The sequence below is a fragment of the Pristiophorus japonicus genome, chromosome 1, assembly GCF_044704955.1.
Source record: "Pristiophorus japonicus isolate sPriJap1 chromosome 1, sPriJap1.hap1, whole genome shotgun sequence".
Classification (NCBI taxonomy): Eukaryota; Metazoa; Chordata; class Chondrichthyes; family Pristiophoridae; genus Pristiophorus; species Pristiophorus japonicus.
This window is the reverse complement of record NC_091977.1, coordinates 101423603-101440366: the sequence shown is the minus strand read 5'-3', so window position 1 is coordinate 101440366 and position 16764 is coordinate 101423603. Positions and strand designations below refer to the sequence as shown.

Sequence of the window (16764 nt, the reverse complement as noted above, 5' to 3'; positions counted from 1 at the left end):
TTTTGTATCAACCTAAAGGCTTGGAATTTCCTCTACTATATGCCCAAAATCAGACAAAGGAGAGAGATTGGGCTGCAGAGGCTAGATCCTCACCCTTGGAACTGCAACTGAAAGTTTTTCTCACAGAGGGAACCCAGCCACCTGAGTCTTATCTGCCCTATCACACTTAAATGACGTGGAGTGGGGGGGGAATGATGGGCCTAGAGGAACCAAACAATTTCCTTGCCTTCCCTCTGAAGTACTGGGATCCCAGGTACCAGCAGAAGTGGGGTGGTAGTACATCCTGAGACAACACTGGGAATCCCGATGATGGCCATATTGGAAGTAGTGGGCCTGGTACTGGCCACCTGGCCCTTCTGCCCTGATACCTGCACCAGAAGAAGTTGCAACCCATGAACAGCCTTTTAAAAACATTTTAAATAAATCCTCAGTATGTTTCTGCTCCCTTTATTTTCCCTTCCTCCGCCTTATGACGCTGAGTTTTGCTGACTGGCAGTGTCAAGATCTCTCTATGTGGTGGAGAAACCACCGGGTGCCCGCACTGCATGTTTACTGACACCAAACCCAGGAAAATGGGTCAGCAGCACGCTGGGGTTAGGCTGGTGGGAGGAAGCCCTGCACATACTTCTGAAAGAAAAACTGCCTGGAAAGAAGGCAGATGAAAAAGTTCACATAGAAAACCATTGATGAATCTTCATGTGCCGCTTGTGTCAATGGAATTCTTTTCTTGAAACACCATCTCTTCTGTGTAAACATTTCAGTCCAGTTAACCATCACTTTTTGAAGCAAGGTTATTGTAATATCTGTTAAACTATGAGAAATCTGTTGCCTCTGTGGCCAAACCCATTGTTTTACTACTCTATTATTCACAAAAATAGAACAAAAAATGGCGCGTACATTAGTGTGCGTGCTTAGATATGAAGCATGAAGATAAAATTTTATATGATGAAAAACATATGTGTACATTATAAAACCATCAGTTAGATTTTTGTATTCTGACCTGAGATATTATCAGGTACACTAATACATTTCTGGCAAAACCTGCTCTTTTAACTTCTGCTGGTCACTGTGCATTAAATAAATGTAATCTGATTACATAAGTGAAAGATGGCGGATTTCCAACAGGTGCTGTTGATCAGCAAATAGAGTCAAGCTGTGTAAAGGGAAATAAGAGGACTTTATAAATTCTGTCTTGAACAAATTAATCCGTTGCATTTTGTAACGTCTGTCAGTGAAAATAAAAAAAATTCTGAACATCTGTTATAGATTTGCACAGTATTACTTGCAATAGCAATAGTAAACTGAGAAATACATTTAGCTCTCATTGATAAAATTACATTCTTATCTATAATTTCTGAGGCTAAAAATATACTTTTTGTTGCATCAGTGTGTGGAGTCTTCATCACTGAGTCCTTTGGAGACTTGAGGTCAGAGAATCATGCCATAAAAAAACAACTCCCTAATGTTAAACTGGCTGTTTTAGATATCATTGTAATTGGCAGGTAGTGAAGATTTGCTTTAGGTAAATTCTGAACAGAACAATTTCCTCTTTTCACCCAGTGATAACTGTCCTGGTTCAATTTGAGCATGGATTTGGTGCAGTTTGGAGCTCCCTCTAGCTTGCTCCAGGAAACAATGAACAATATAACTCACTGGGTCTTGCCCACAGCTGTAGAAGACATGTGCTAATGTAGCATTTCCATTGACCACACCAGTCATTGTTCTAGCATTCTCTTTGAGATTACCAAACTATTGAGAGTTTTGTGCTATGCACATCCACTGGAACATTTGCTGACATTTCTTAAACTAATCTAATAGCCATCAAAGATAGGAAGTTTTCATCCAATCACTTTAGGCTTGGTTCAAACTCAAGCCCATGTGTGTTTTTCCTTTCCTCTTCTGAAAGTGCTTAATCTTGCTACAGTATAGCTACGTAGAAAAAGGTAGTTCTCCAATACTTCACTTAAGTAACCACATTTCATCTTTGAGCCACGACAGTGAGAGGCTAAACATCTGCGATCCTGCTCTTCCATTATAACTACAGCAGAGTGGGAATCACACACCAGCAGTCAGGAGGTAATTTTAAACATTTTGCAACATAAATTTCTGCCCCAATCCTTGTGGTACCTACCTGTAGAGCTCACTTGCACTCTTCAGGAGGCTAGTTCACCTCAACTGACTGAGTGCAGTGGCCTGCAAATTTACACTGAGTCCTTCTGAGGCCGAGGAAGTGTGAACTCGCAGTGTGAAGTGTAAATGATGGCCTTGCCTCCTCTGACACTGGGGACCATGTTTGGGGTGAATAGAGGTTATATGCCCGACAAGGCCCCCTAGAAGCTATCCAGCTAGACTGTGACCCATGTATCTAGGTTTCGGACTATTTCCCAGACCTTCCAGTCCGAGACGCACTCATTTTTGAGGCCATGGAGTCGAGCAGTACTTAAAAGTGGGTGCAAGTAAAAGCAAACATTTTTGAATCTGAACTGCTTCTTAGAATTTAAACATATAACTTCTTATGCAAATTCTGAACTGCAGTTCATAGAAACATACAGCAGAGAAAGAAGCCATTTGGCCCATCGTGCCTGTGCCGCTCTTTGAAAGAGCCATCCAGTTAGTCCCACTCTCATATTCTTTCTCCATAGGCCTGCAAATCTGTCCTTTTCAAGTACCTATCCAATTCCCTTTTGAAAGTTACTATTGAATCTGCTTCCACCACCATTTCAGGCAGTACAACCCAGATTACAGAAGATAACAACTCGAGTAAAAAGAATTCTCCTCATCTCTCCTCTGGAAACAGATTCTCCTTATTTACTCTATCAAAATGCTTTAATAGGGTTAGAAGAAGAAAATGGCAAACAGCCTATTCCACAGCTGGTTTGTGATCAGCAATAAACAAACACATAAAGAGCCCTCCATCCTCGCACAACATAAATCGCAAAGTAAGAAAAAACATTTTCTTTAAACATATTTTTAACAATCTTCCAACACATCATAAAACTAGAAAGGAGCATTCAGTGTAATGTAAAACCTCCAGCTGAACATTGATTTGTATAGAAAGTTCAGTGTTGTAGAATTGGCTTCACATCCTTTGAGTGTAGAAATCCATAGCTGGATTTAGATGTGTAGTGGAAAAATATGATGGTATTTAATACAATCATTTAAATTCATTTACATACAACCAATCAATCCATATGGCAACGCAATTCATTTACATACAACTTTTTAGTCCTAGTGAAACCTGATAGCATGGCGCGAGTTTGGGGGCTCTTCCTCTGTATCTTCTTTTGTGGTTAGTTATTCTGTTGCAAAGCTTTCTATGAAACAGTGGCCTGCACCTGGCCAGGAATCACTTGTTGCTGCAGAGTTCATATCAGGGACAGCAGATAGGCTTCTTGGTACAAAGTTCATTTAGTGGTGGCTTACCCCATCCTGCTTTGCTATGTCCGAAAATCCACTCCAACAGTTCCCCCTGTTGGTCCTGGAGGATGTTCACGAAATCCAGATGACCACAATGAAGGTGGCTCAGTGCCTACCTTCGAGGCACGTTACTTCCCTGCCTTGCCTGTAGCTCTAGCCTACCCTTCATAGGTAGTGGTCTGTGCCTGTGTCGTCCGCTCCGTCTTCCTCGGAATCCCCGGGTGTTCCCATCAGATGTTCTTTTCCGGTGATCGCGCTGGCAACCGGCACTAGTCGGGCCATCATAACTTTACAGCAGATATTAAAACATCCGATAATCAAGCAACAAGTAATTATTATTACAACAAGAATAACTACTCCATGCGTTAAATAGGAACTCCCAGGATCCCCCTAATAGCCAGTCAAGCCAGCTATTCCTCCTTTTTGGGCCTTGTCTGAACTCGTCAAGCTGCTTTCTTATGGCATCAATGGCTTGGGTGATATTGTATGATTCATCCGTAACATGCGTTATACATTTGTCTCCTATTATTGTGCATACTCCCCGCTGTTGGGCTAACTGATAATCTACGGCATAAGGGTCTGCTGCGTATACAATCTTAATTCAGACAGCTCCCGGATGATGGCATCCAATCCCTTAGATGTGCTGTTTCCCAGAATGGTTAATCCACAAATAAGATAGTTCCTATTTTTGGCACTAATTACCCCTGCTGATCCCCCCACAGACAGGGCCCCGAGGAACCCGTGGCCGAGTGATGATCCCAGCATGATAGGATCCTCCCAATTGGCACAGAACTCCTTGCTGATGGCCCGCGTTACTATCCTTCTCCGGGTATGCCCCCTTTGGGGGCATGGAATAGTAAGTGGTCCTATAGTTCCTACTACAAAGAGGACCGGGAGGGTCGGTGCTGCGGTCTTGAAGGTGCCGCTGAGGAGGAACACAAATCCCTCCTTAGCTCTAACACTTTACGTCGGTGTTGCTAACACTCGTGAACTGCTTATACCACCAATTGCTCGGTTCCCTTGAATTTGAGCCCGATCCTACCAATTGGTAAGCATCAAACGGGTATGCCCATGTTTCTGAGCTGACATGAGTTCCGTTGCACTGACCGCAGATAACTTGCCTCCCTGCGGTCATGTTCAGGCATCTTTGCTCGTTACAGGTGCAAGTAAACTGGCCTCTGTGCACTCGACAGTGCTGACGGGCACACTGCGTCTGCACACAGGTGGCGTTCTCGGGGACCAGGGCATATGCACACCCCCATCCTTGCCCCGAGAAGCAAAGCAGGTAGCTTGCATTGTCTGAGCATACCGTTTTGTCCTTTCCCCGGGACCCCCTGCACACAGGATCTGTGGGATTTATTAATTCCATGCATCTTCCCTGTATACCCCTTCTATATTCGCCCGTTTGTCCCTCACAGGATGCGTCCGAGGTATCCGCCATATATAAGTCACGGGGGATCCACCCAGGGGTGGCCACGAACAGGGCCTCTACTGATTGGGCCAGTGGGTTCGATTGCCATGTAAACGTATATGGGTCTTGAAAAACAAGTTATCTTCTAATCCTATTCGCTTTACAACCGTGACAACATAGAGTAACGCGATTATATACGCTTAGACATGTTTGTTATGCTCAAACAATACAATATTTACACATTAGCAGTAGCCGTAATTTGGGTTTGCTTGCAGTCGTCACCTGTTCGGGGTGCATAAACAAGTATCCTGGTTACATTATCGTGAATCACATGTCTTATGTTTACTCCTTTTTTTTTTGTACAATTTCAACTGGGTCCAATGTTTCCATACACTCTTCCCTCTTTTGTCCAGACAGGCACAGGTGTCTCCACTGATTATGACCTCATATGGGCCATTCCATTTTGGTGCAAACCCTGGTTTTTCAGGTAATGTTTTTACCATGACGCGACGTCCCGCCATCGGAACGTCAGGGAGCCTTTCAAGCTCTTTCTGAGCGTCTCTCTCTTCCTGATTGTCTCTTACTAATTTACGCATCCCTTTGAGTTGAGTGCTTAGTTCCAAAACATACCGTTTAATTTTGTCTTTTAATGGGCCTACGTCGGCCCCACCTGTTATGATGCTTTCTGTTAATTGCATCGCCCTTCCTGTCATTAGTTCATAAGGGGTTAATCCGGTTGTCCGGTTTACCATGGCTCTTAACTTCATTAAAATAATAGGTAATACTTCTGTCCATGTTCTTCCTGACGTTTGCATGGCCTTGGCCAGGGCGTTCTTAAGGGTACGGTTCATGCGTTCTACCATTCCAGAACTCTGCGGGTGGTAGGGGATATGGAATTTTTGTTTTATGCCCATCAGCTGGCATACTGTTTTTACAATCTTCCCGGCGAAGTGGGTGCCTTGATCTGAATCTATCTGAAGAGGCACTCCCCCTTGGGGAACCACCTGCTCGGTCAATATCCTTGCCACTGTTGAGGCAGTGCAATCACATGTGGGGAAAGCTTCCACCCACCTGGTAAATTGATCTATAATCACTAGGCAATATCTTTTTCCATGGGATGGGGGCAAAGGACCTGTGAAATCAATTTGTAAATGTTCCCATGGCCCCCGTGGACAGGGCTGGTGTCCCATTTTAATTTTAATGGGCCTGCCTGGATTATTTTGTGCGCACGTATCGCATCGATAGCAATGTTTGGCAATATCTCTCCCCATCAATCTCTTCCAAGACTCCCGGTCATGGCCTCATGTCCCGAATGGGACAGGCCATGGTGCAACTCCAATAAGGTATTCTGTATGCATTGAGGCGCCATTATCTTGTCGTTTCGTCTCCAAACGTTATCCTTTCCTTGCGTTGCGCCCTGCTTTGTCCACATACCCCTTTCTTCCTCAGAAGTGTCCTGGTGTAGTTTCTCGATACTTATCTGTTCGTCTCGGACCCCAGCGGCACTGACTGAGGCTTCCTCACGCTCCTCTTGTTCTAATGCCTCTTGTGCAGCTAAGTCCGCAGCTTGATTTCCCTGGTGACTCAGCCAATCTGGACTGGTTCGGTCCGGTTTCCTTTGGTGGGCTTTAATTTTAATGACCGCTACCTGTTTTGGTTTATTACTGGCTGCTAAGAGAGCTTCTATTCTCAGCTGGTGTTTTATGGGATGTCCGCTGGTTGTGATAAAACCCCTCCTCCCCCATGCTGTCATATGTACTACCGCGAATGCATATCTACTGTCCGTATAGATATTAACGATCTTACCCCCTGATAGTTCCAGTGCCCGGGTGATGGCTACCAATTCTGCCACCTGAGCTGACGACCCCCCATTAATTCGCCCTGATTCGACTGTCTCTAGATCCTGGTTAACTACCGCCCATCCAGTACGAGGTAGTCCCTCTACGTATTTTCGCGAGATGTCCACAAACAAGGTTTGTTCTGCGGTTTGAAGGGGCGTGTCTTTTATTCTATCCTCTTCCATGTCCATATCCACGTCCCCGCAATCGTGGGGCTCTCCCTCTTGCACTATGCCCTCCGCGGGGTTTTCCCCTACATCTCTGATTATAGTTACTGCTTTGTTGGGTGGCAAGAGGACTGCTTCCCACTTTGCCCGTCTCATATTAGAAATGGTTCTCAGTTTTCCTGTGTTTAACATTTCTACCAATGTGTGTTTGGTGTGGAGAATGATGTTTCCGGTCATTACCACGGGCTCGCTTATTTTTACTGCCCAAGCTGCGCAGTCTAGTGCAGCTATACATCTGGATAATCCGGCCACCACCGGACCTTCGGCGGTGGAGTAATAGGCTATAGGTCTCCTTTTATCCCCGTGATCTTGGGTGACCACGGCCGTATAGAACCCATCTTCATTGGTACAGTGGATGTGGAAATCTTTACCCGTGTCAGGCAGTCCCAATCCAGGTGCAGAGACTAATTCTGACTTGAGTTTACTATATGCCTGTTCTTGTTCAGGGCCCCACTCTATAAGGTCTAGGGCCGGTTTTCCTCCCTTTACTAGTCTTTGTATAGGCTCGGCAATCTTTGCAAACTCAGGGATAAAGTTCCGGCTGTAATTAAAGAGACCCAGTACCTTCCTCACCCCCCTTACCATTACTGGTCTAGGCATGTCCTTGACAGCCTTTTTCCTATCCGAGGGCATTTCTTTCAACCCCTTTGAAAGGCAGTACCCTAGGTACAGGACTTGGGTTTTCCCTACCTGGGCTTTCTTGGGGTTGACCTTAAGGCCTGCCGTCTCCAAAGCTCGTAACACCAGGTATAGGGTTGCCTGGTGTCCCTCCTTGGTTTCTGAAGCTATTAATATGTCGTCGACATATTGTAAAATACTATTTCCTGCCGGTACTTTTATTTGTTTTAGTACGTCGCTCATGACTCGGTGGAATATGGCAGGACTATTATGGAACCCTTGTGGTAATGTAAGGGGTGGTTTGCAGGGGGTCAGCTTTCCCTTCTGACCTTATATGAGCGGTTTTGAATCGCTCCCACACCCTTGGTTCTAGACACTGGAATTATGAAGGGACTGTGACAGACTTGGACAGACAATCGGTTTCAAGGTAGGAAGCAGGTATGGCTTTATTGTGTTTAAAAAGAAGTAAAAGGCACACCTTTAATAACACACACAGACCAATACACACTGAAGGGTACAACACATTGAATAAAATGTCAAATTACAGCCTGTGGAGAAAAGAATACAGCTTAAACTCTAAATGGGGTAAAGAGGAGAATGCAGATACATTTACATAAGTTATCCCAGCCTTCCCCCTCCCAATTCCCCTAACTAACTAAGTTATAGCTCTGAGGGTTCAGGGGCTATGCTCACCAATCCCTTTAGACAGTTGCCGGTGAATCACGGTTTCGGGGTTCGCCGCACTTGGCCTTCTAGGCAAGCCACATCCCGGACGGAGGAGAGAACTTCGGACTGCGTAGTCTTCGGTCGGGGTGCGTCCGTTGATGCGTTAAGTTGCGTTTTGGATGTATGGGGTAAGTACCCACTTTCTTTGGTTAGGAATAGTTTTAGTTAGTCCCTTTTGGTAATTTCTCCCCTGTTGGGTCGTTCAGAAGTAGATTGTAGAGTGGTTGTCAATTTGGTTGCTGACAACCTTCCGTTTCGTGGGCCTCGTGCTCGGTCAGTTCTTGATGAGTTCTGGTAGTTTCCTTCACTATTCCATTTCTTCACTGTAGAGGAAGCAGGCTGCTTGTGTCAGTGTCTGTGTTCCAGTCTGTGTCCTTGTTCGAGTCTGTGTCCTGCTAGTCTTTTCTTGTAAAACTGGGGGATAGATATATCCAAAAAAAATGCTCCGTTATCTCCCATCAAATCTCTTGGGCTCTGTTTAAACTGTTCTGTCCATTGATTTTCAAATGTCTCCTTTGTCAGCAGTAACTCGATTAGGGTGTGAAAATGTGCGATCACTGGTTTTGCATTGTTTTAGGATTGTCCAGTTTCTTGACCATGATTTCCATTGTGCTTGATTGGGTAATTCGATTATCTCTTAGAGGGTGAATAGCCTGGGATCCTTAATACACGAATTTGCTTCAGAGGTTGGCCCCACCTCCTGTATTTGGTAACTCTTTTTCGCAGCCAAAATGTTGTAGAATCTTAAAATTGATATGCTCCTTCCCATAGATGTTTAGGGGATCTCAAGCTTCTGTAATTTAGGTCCATTTTGAATTCCCTTTCCTATGAGTCCAAATACTGGGGGGGGGTTCTCCCTGAATGCATCCCCTTTTATCCCCCGCAGGCTTCGTCTGCCCCTCTAAACTCATTTTAAAAGCCCAGAAAAGGGATTCTTCTCCTCTGCAGGGGAAAGGTACCTGGAATCTTTGCGAGATATTGGTAAATTCTACAGTAATCGGGTCCAAGTATATTGTTTATCCTCCACCGTGATTCTGGGTCGAGGGGAAGGGCCCAGAAGCCATTGGCTATGTCCAGGACTGTAAAGATTTTATGTTCAGGGGACAATCCATTAAGGATTGTGGAGGGACTGGCCACTATCGGGTATAGTTTGGGAGTGACCTTATTAAGGGCAGTGTAGTCAATGGTTAGTCTATAACTCCCATCTGGCTTCCCTACTGGCCATGTTGGGGAGTTAGTGGTGCTAACAGTTTCTCTTAAGATACCTTTTTCCACTAATCCCTTTACTATTTCTACAACTGCTGTTCTGGCTTCGGGTCTTATAGGGTATTGCCAGTGTGGTTTACGAGATGGTCCAGGGACCTTAATAGGGTCCATGTCCGCCTTTCCGGTATCCAATTTTGTCTGTGCCCAAACCCCGGGCACAGAGGCACAAATGCCGCCATATCCTCCAGTCTCAGTATGCCAGTTGGTTTTTGTGGCTGTTGCTACACCTAAACTTTCCATATGGTGAGCTATCTGTCCCAAATCTCCCTTACTGCCATCTGCCTTTGGCCATGCTAATTTCCCCTCACCACAATCAATCAGGGCCTGGAATTCCTTCATTACGTCATTCCCCAATATTGTTCCCTCACGATTCTTGCACTTGTAAAATCTCATGGGTATACATAAATTATCAATTTCCACCACTTGGGTGGTGCTCAGGTAGGCCAGTGTTGGCCGTCCATCTATTCCGTTTATTAAAGCCTTTTTTTCGGTTACGGGAAGGGGTAGATTGGTAATAGATATTGAGGCTCCAGTGTCCACTAGCATCTCACACTGTTGGCCCCCTACTAATGCAGACACATATATCCTTCCCTCCTTTTTACTTTGTACAGGGGCCGCCGGGCATCACAGGATGGCTTTGTACTCCTGCCAATGCTGGTATTCCTGTGTTGACAGGGTCCTTGCCTTATTAGGATAACCATTTTTACTATAGCATGTCGCGTCTAAATGTCCCTTTTTGCCGCAATATGTGCATTGTTTTTCCATGCGTTTCCCCTTACATTCTTTGGCAAAGTGACCCACCTTCCCGCAGTTATGGCATGGCCCCTTTTTCTGTCCTCCCCCCGTCCCTGCTGCAAAAACCCTTTCTTGTTTTATCTTTGTTTGGGATTTTTCATCGCCCCCTACCTGGACACCACTAGCCCACTCGACCAGTTCATCATAATCCTGGGTTACAATTACTCCCATTTTTATAATGGTCTGGTGTGCAGCAGATAGTCTGTACTTAAATGCCTGGATAAATGCTCGGTCATAAGAACATAAGAACATAAGAATTAGGAACAGGAGTAGGCCATCTAGCCCCTCGAGCCTGCTCCGCCATTCAATAAGATTATGGCTGATCTGGCCGTGGACTCAGCTCCACTTACCCGCCTTCTCCCTGTAACCCTTAATTCCCTTATTGGTTAAAAATCTATCTATCTGTGACTTGAATACATTCAATGAGCTAGCCTCAACTGCTTCCTTGGGCAGAGAATTCCACAGATTCACAACCCTCTGGGAGAAGAAATTCCTTCTCAACTCGGTTTTAAATTGGCTCCCCCGTATTTTGAGGCTGTGCCCCCTAGTTCTAGTCTCCCCTACCAGTGGAAACAACCTCTCTGCCTCTATCTTGTCTATCCCTTTCATGATTTTAAATGTTTCTATAAGATCAGCCCTCATCCTTCTGAACTCCAACGAGTAAAGACCCAGTCTACTCAATCTATCATCATAAGGTAACCCCCTCATCTCCAGAATCAGCCTAGTGAATCGTCTCTGCACCCACTCCAAGGCCAATATATCCTTCCTTAAGTAAGGTGACCAAAACTGCACGCAGTACTCCAGGTGCGGCCTTACCAATACCCTATACAGTTGCAGCAGGACCTCCCTGCTTTTGTACTTCATCCCTCTCGCAATGAAGGCCAACATTCCATTCGCCTTCCTGATTACCTGCTGCACCTGCAAACTAACTTTTGGGGATTCATGCACAAGGACCCCCAGGTCCCTCTGCACCTCAGCATGTTGTAATTTCTCCCCATTCAAATAATATTCCCTTCTACTGTTTTTTTTCCCAAGGTGGATGACCTCACACTTTCCGACATTGTATTTCATCTGCCAAACCTTAGCCCATTCGCTTAACCTATCCAAATCTCTTTGCAGCCTCTCTGTGTCCTCTACACAACCCGCTTTCCCACTAATCTTAGTGTCATCTGCAAATTTTGTTACACTACACTCTGTCCCCTCTTCCAGGTCATCTATGTATATTGTAAACAGTTGTGGTCCCAGCACCGATCCCTGTGGCATACCACTAACCACCGAGTTCCAACCCGAAAAGGACCCATTTATCCCAAATCTCTGCTTTCTGTTCGCCAGCCAATTCTCTATCCATGCTAATACATTTCCTCTGACTCCGCGTACCTCTATCTTCTGCAGTAACCTTTTGTGTGGCACCTTATCGAATGCCTTTTGGAAATCTAAATACACCACATCCATCGGTACACCTCTATCCACCATGCTCGTTATATCTTCAAAGAATTCCAGTAAATTAGTTAAACATGATTTCCCCTTCATGAATCCATGCTGCGTCTGCTTGATTGCACTATTCCTATCTAGATGTCCCGTTATTTCTTCCTTAATGATAGTTTCAAGCATTTTTCCCACTACAGATGTTAAACTAACCGGCCTATAGTTACCTGCCTTTTGTCTGCCCCCTTTTTTAAACAGAGGCGTTACATTAGCTGCTTTCCAATCCCCTGGTACCTCCCCAGAGTCCAGAGAATTTTGGTAGATTATAACGAATGCATCTGCTATAACTTCCGCCATCTCTTTTAATACCCTGGGATGCATTTCATCAGGACCAGGGGACTTGTCTACCTTGAGTCCCATTCGCCTGTCCAGCACTAACCCCTAGTGATAGTGATTGTCTCAAGGTCCTCCCTTCCCACATTCCTGTGACCAGCAATTTTTGGAATGGTTTTTGTGTCTTCCACTGTGAAGACCGAAGCAAAATAATAGTTTAAGGTCTCAGCCATTTCCACATTTCCCATTATTAAATCCCCCTTCTCATCTTCTAAGGGACAAACATTTACTTTAGTCACTCTTTTCCGTTTAATATATCTATAAAAGCTTTTACTATCTGTTTTTATGTTTTGCGCAAGTTTACCTTTGTAATCTATCTTTCCTTTCTTTATTGCTTTTTTAGTCGCCGCGGCCCGGGTTTCCCTGTCCAGAGCATTCTTGATATATCTGGAATAATCATTCCCCATACTCTGAGGCTCCTTCCCCCTTTTGTTGTTTGGTTGTAGTAATTTTACTCCAATTAGTAGGGGCATTACCAAAAATGTAGTTGGTGGCCCACCCAAACTGTATCCAGCTCTGCCTAAAATTTGGTATTCGCACACCGGGGTTGTAATTTTCCCAGGGATGCCATTATCTGCTGTCTCTCGCCGGGGGTAAATGGTTTATAGGTTGCAGTGGGATTCACTGCAGTTCCTCCCCTGGTGACTGGCGCCGCCGGGAAGGTTTCTCGATCTTCCTGACCCGGGGCTGTTGCCTCACCTTGGTAATCTTCGTAAGGGGGCAGTGAGGCTGTTTCTCCCCCGCATTGGGAACGGTTCTGAATCTGTTGTTCTAACGCCAGGCATTTCTTTTCCCATTCCCTCCATTTTCCTTGTGCCTGACTTAATTGTTTATTTTTCTCTTCCCTTTTCTCTCTAATGTCCTTTACTTGCTCAATTAGTCCTGCTAACTGATGTACTAGTAATATGCCGGCCTTTTTGGTTTTATCTTTCTTTTGTTTTGCCATCCAATTTCATTGTTGTTCTAATGTCTGGGATACATCCTAGCCGTCTTTCTGCATTTTTTTAATTAAGACTTGTCGATCGGTCATGTAAGAGTTAATTAGGAACACTGGCGGTCCACATTTTACGTCCGTTTCCTTACCTGTCATTGAAGATGTTTACTCTATGTTCCTGTATTCCCCTCTAGTTTATGGAATTTCCGAACTTAAATACTCACGGCCACGATTCACCTCGCGAAGATTAACGTGTTTCCTTACCATCGGAGTCCGGCTCTTGGTTGGAGTGATCAGCTCCCTTCCACACCGATTTCTATATCACCTTCTATGAACATTGGACTAAAATAATCAACCCCTGCATCACTAATTACTTTACTTTCAGTCTGCGTTGTACGCCACCACAGTCTGAATTTCTTAACTCTCATCACATGCTATCACATACTATCACATACTATCAAGTTATGTCTCTTTACTTATTTAATCTATTTTATTCGTTTGATACCACTTCGCCGACCAGCCGCTTCCCCCAGTATAATTTCTGGGTGGTCAGAAATTGACTACTATCGCGTTCTACTGGGTCATATGAATATTCAGCTCTGCGGTATCCTGCCGACTACGCCAATTTGTTAGTGAAAATAAATTCACACAGACTCTAGTAAAGTAAGAGAAACAACTTTATTGCTAACAGAGCTCTGGGAGAAGAGTTGCGGTCCCGCGATCTGCGAACACCTTCTCCCCGAGTGCCTTGTGCCGCGGGGTTATAAGCAGTTTACAGGGGGCGGAATACAATCATTTAAATTCATTTACATACAACCAATCAATCCATATGGCAACGCAATTCATTTACATACAACTTTTTAGTCCTAGTGAAACCTGATAGCATGGCACGTGTTTGGGGGCCCTTCCTCTGCATCTTCTTTTGTGGTTAGTTATTCTGTTGCAAAGCTTTCTATGAAACAGTGGCCTGCACCTGGCCAGGAGTCACTTGTTGCTGCAGAGTTCATATCAGGGACAGCAGATAGGCTTCTTGGTGCAAAGTTCATTTAGTGGTGGCTTACCCCATCCTGCTTTGCTATGTCCGAAAATCCACTCCAACAGTATTTCTCCAACAGTATATTTGGGAGGAGGTATTGACTTTGTCATGTATCTTACATTATTATATATAACTGTATCCTAACATGCTATACATGATTGTAATAAGATATGACCTGTAACCACCAGCATACCTTACCACCAGGGGTGCACTTGCAAGAGACAGGTATATAAGGACAGGTCTCAGGCAAGTGCAGCATTCCAGAGCTGTGAAATAAAGGTGCAGGTCCAGAGTAACCTTGACTTCACTACATGCCTCGTGTGAATCTGTACTGAGGGGACAGGACTTTACAGTGGCGACGAGTTATGGGATTACAGAATCCACAGAATGGCGAACAACGGATCAGATGAAAAGTACAATGCGGGAGACAATTGGGAGGACTTTATAGAAAGGCTCCAGCAAAGCTTTGTAACCAAAGACTGGTTAGGCGACGATAAGGCAGACAAGAGAAGAGCCCATCTCTTGACCAGCTGTGGCTCGAAAACATATGCTTTAATGAAGGATCTGTTGGCACCCGAGAAACCAGCAAGCAAGTCGTTTGAAGAATTGAGCACACTGGTAAGAGGCCACCTGAAGCCAGCGAGCAGCCTACACATGGCCAGACACAGGTTCTACAACTACAGATGCTGTGTGGGCCAGAGCATACCCGACTTCGTGGCGGAACTTCGGAGGTTGGCTAGTTTATATGAGTTCTCCGATGAACTGAGGAGAGAAATGCTGAGAGACTTTTTCATTGAAGGAATAGGCCATGCAGGCATATTCCGAAAGCTCATAGAGACCAAGAACCTGACCTTAGAGGCAGCAGCACTGGTTGCACAGACATTCTTGGTAGGGGAAGAAGAAACAAGGTTGATTTACAATGCAGGTACGACAACTAACGAAATATCGGAACAAGAAGTTCACAGCACTAAACAAGCTGCTACCCCCACACACAGACAAAACTGGGAGAATAGGCTCTCGACAGCAGGCAGAAGCCATCAAGGGCCACAGGAACGGCTGTTCACACCTCATAAACCCACAATGCAAGCAATCAACTACAAACTGAGAGAAGCTCAAGAGAGATCAGCCAGACACAGCTCATTCTTTGGGAACACTTTGAACAATGGAACAGGTCTGTGCTGGGGGTGGGCACTCATCAAGGGGATGTCGATTTCAGCAGGCTGTTTGCAGAAATTGTGAATATACAGGGCATTTGGCCCACATGTGCACAAAAATGGCAGCTCGGCTGGTATATGAATCGGATGGGTCGGAAAGTGGACCAGAAGACAGTAGGGACAGTACCCGGGACACTGATGTACAGCGAGTAAACACGATCAATAGCTGCTGCTCCTACAACAGGACGCCTCCTATAATGATGAGGGTCCTACTCAACGGGATATCTGTCAACATGGAGCTGGATACGGGAGCGAGTCAATCTCTCATGGGCGCTCAACAATTTGAACAACTGTGGCCGCATAAAAGAGACAGACCAAAACTCAGAAGGGTCGACACCACACTAAGGACCTATACCAAAGAAATCGTACCAGTCCTTGGCAGCGCCATGCTCTCTGTCACACACAAAGGGACAGTGAACCGACTTCCCCTGTGGATTGTCCCCGGAGACCCCCAGCACTGCTGGGGAGAAGCTGGCTGGCAAAACTAAACTGGAAATGGGATGATGTCCTTGCCATGTCATTAGAGGAACAGACCTCCTGGTCAACAGTTATAAAGCAATTTGAACATCTCTTTCAGCCAGGTGTGGGCACTTTCAAAGGGGCCAAAGTCAAAATCTACATCGCACAGGATGCTAGACTGGTCCATCACAAGGCCAGAGTTGTACCCTATGTGATGAGGGAAAAGATGGAACGCGAACTAGACAGGCTTCTGTGGGAAGGCATTATATCACCTGTGGAATTTAGCGACTGGGCAAGTCCCATCGTCCCAGTCATGAAGCCTGATGGATCCGTACGAATCTGTGGGGACTACAAATCTACCATAAACAGAGTCTCCCTACAGGACCAGTACCCGCTGCCCAGAGCGGAGGACTTATTTGCCACATTGGCTGGAGGTAAACGTTTCTCAAAACTAGACCTCACATCTGCGTATATGACGCAAGAATTGAGCGAGGAATCCAAGCTACTCACCACCATCAACACACATCGAGGCCTTTTCATGTACAATCGATGCCCATTCAGCATCAGGTCGGCAGCTGCCATATTCCAGCGCAACATGGAGAGTCTGCTCAAGTCCATCCCGGGACGGTTGTATTTCAAGATGACATACTTATCATGGGCAGGGACACCGACTCCCATCTCCGTCATTTGGAGGAAGTACTAAAGCGGTTGGATCGGGTAGGCCTACGAGTCAAGAAATCCAAGTGCCTGTTTCTCGCACCCGAGGTTGAATTTTTGGGCAGAAGGATTGCCGCTGATGGAATCTGCCCAACAGAGTCCAAAACAGAAACAATTCGCCTGTCACCCAGGCCCCGGAATGTCTCAGAACTGCGTGCCTTTCTCGGGCTACTCAATTACTTTGGGAACTTTATGCAGAACTTAAGCACGCTGCTGGAGCCTCTCCACGTGCTACTCAGGAAGGGGTGCGATTGGTTTTGGGGGGACGCCCAGGAACGCACCTTCAAT

The 16764-nt window shown here is 45.4% G+C and overlaps 1 protein-coding gene across 1 annotated transcript in view; it reads left to right on the top strand.

Moving 5' to 3' along the window:
* Nucleotides 1-1992: 1992 nt before the first annotated feature.
* Nucleotides 1993-16764, top strand: part of ercc6l2 (excision repair cross-complementation group 6-like 2) — a 171352-nt gene continuing 156580 nt past the window's right edge. Inside the window, exon 1 of the mRNA XM_070881961.1 lies at nucleotides 1993-2076. The gene's annotated coding sequence lies outside the window, so the exon portion shown is untranslated. The remainder of the gene's footprint in view (nucleotides 2077-16764) is intronic.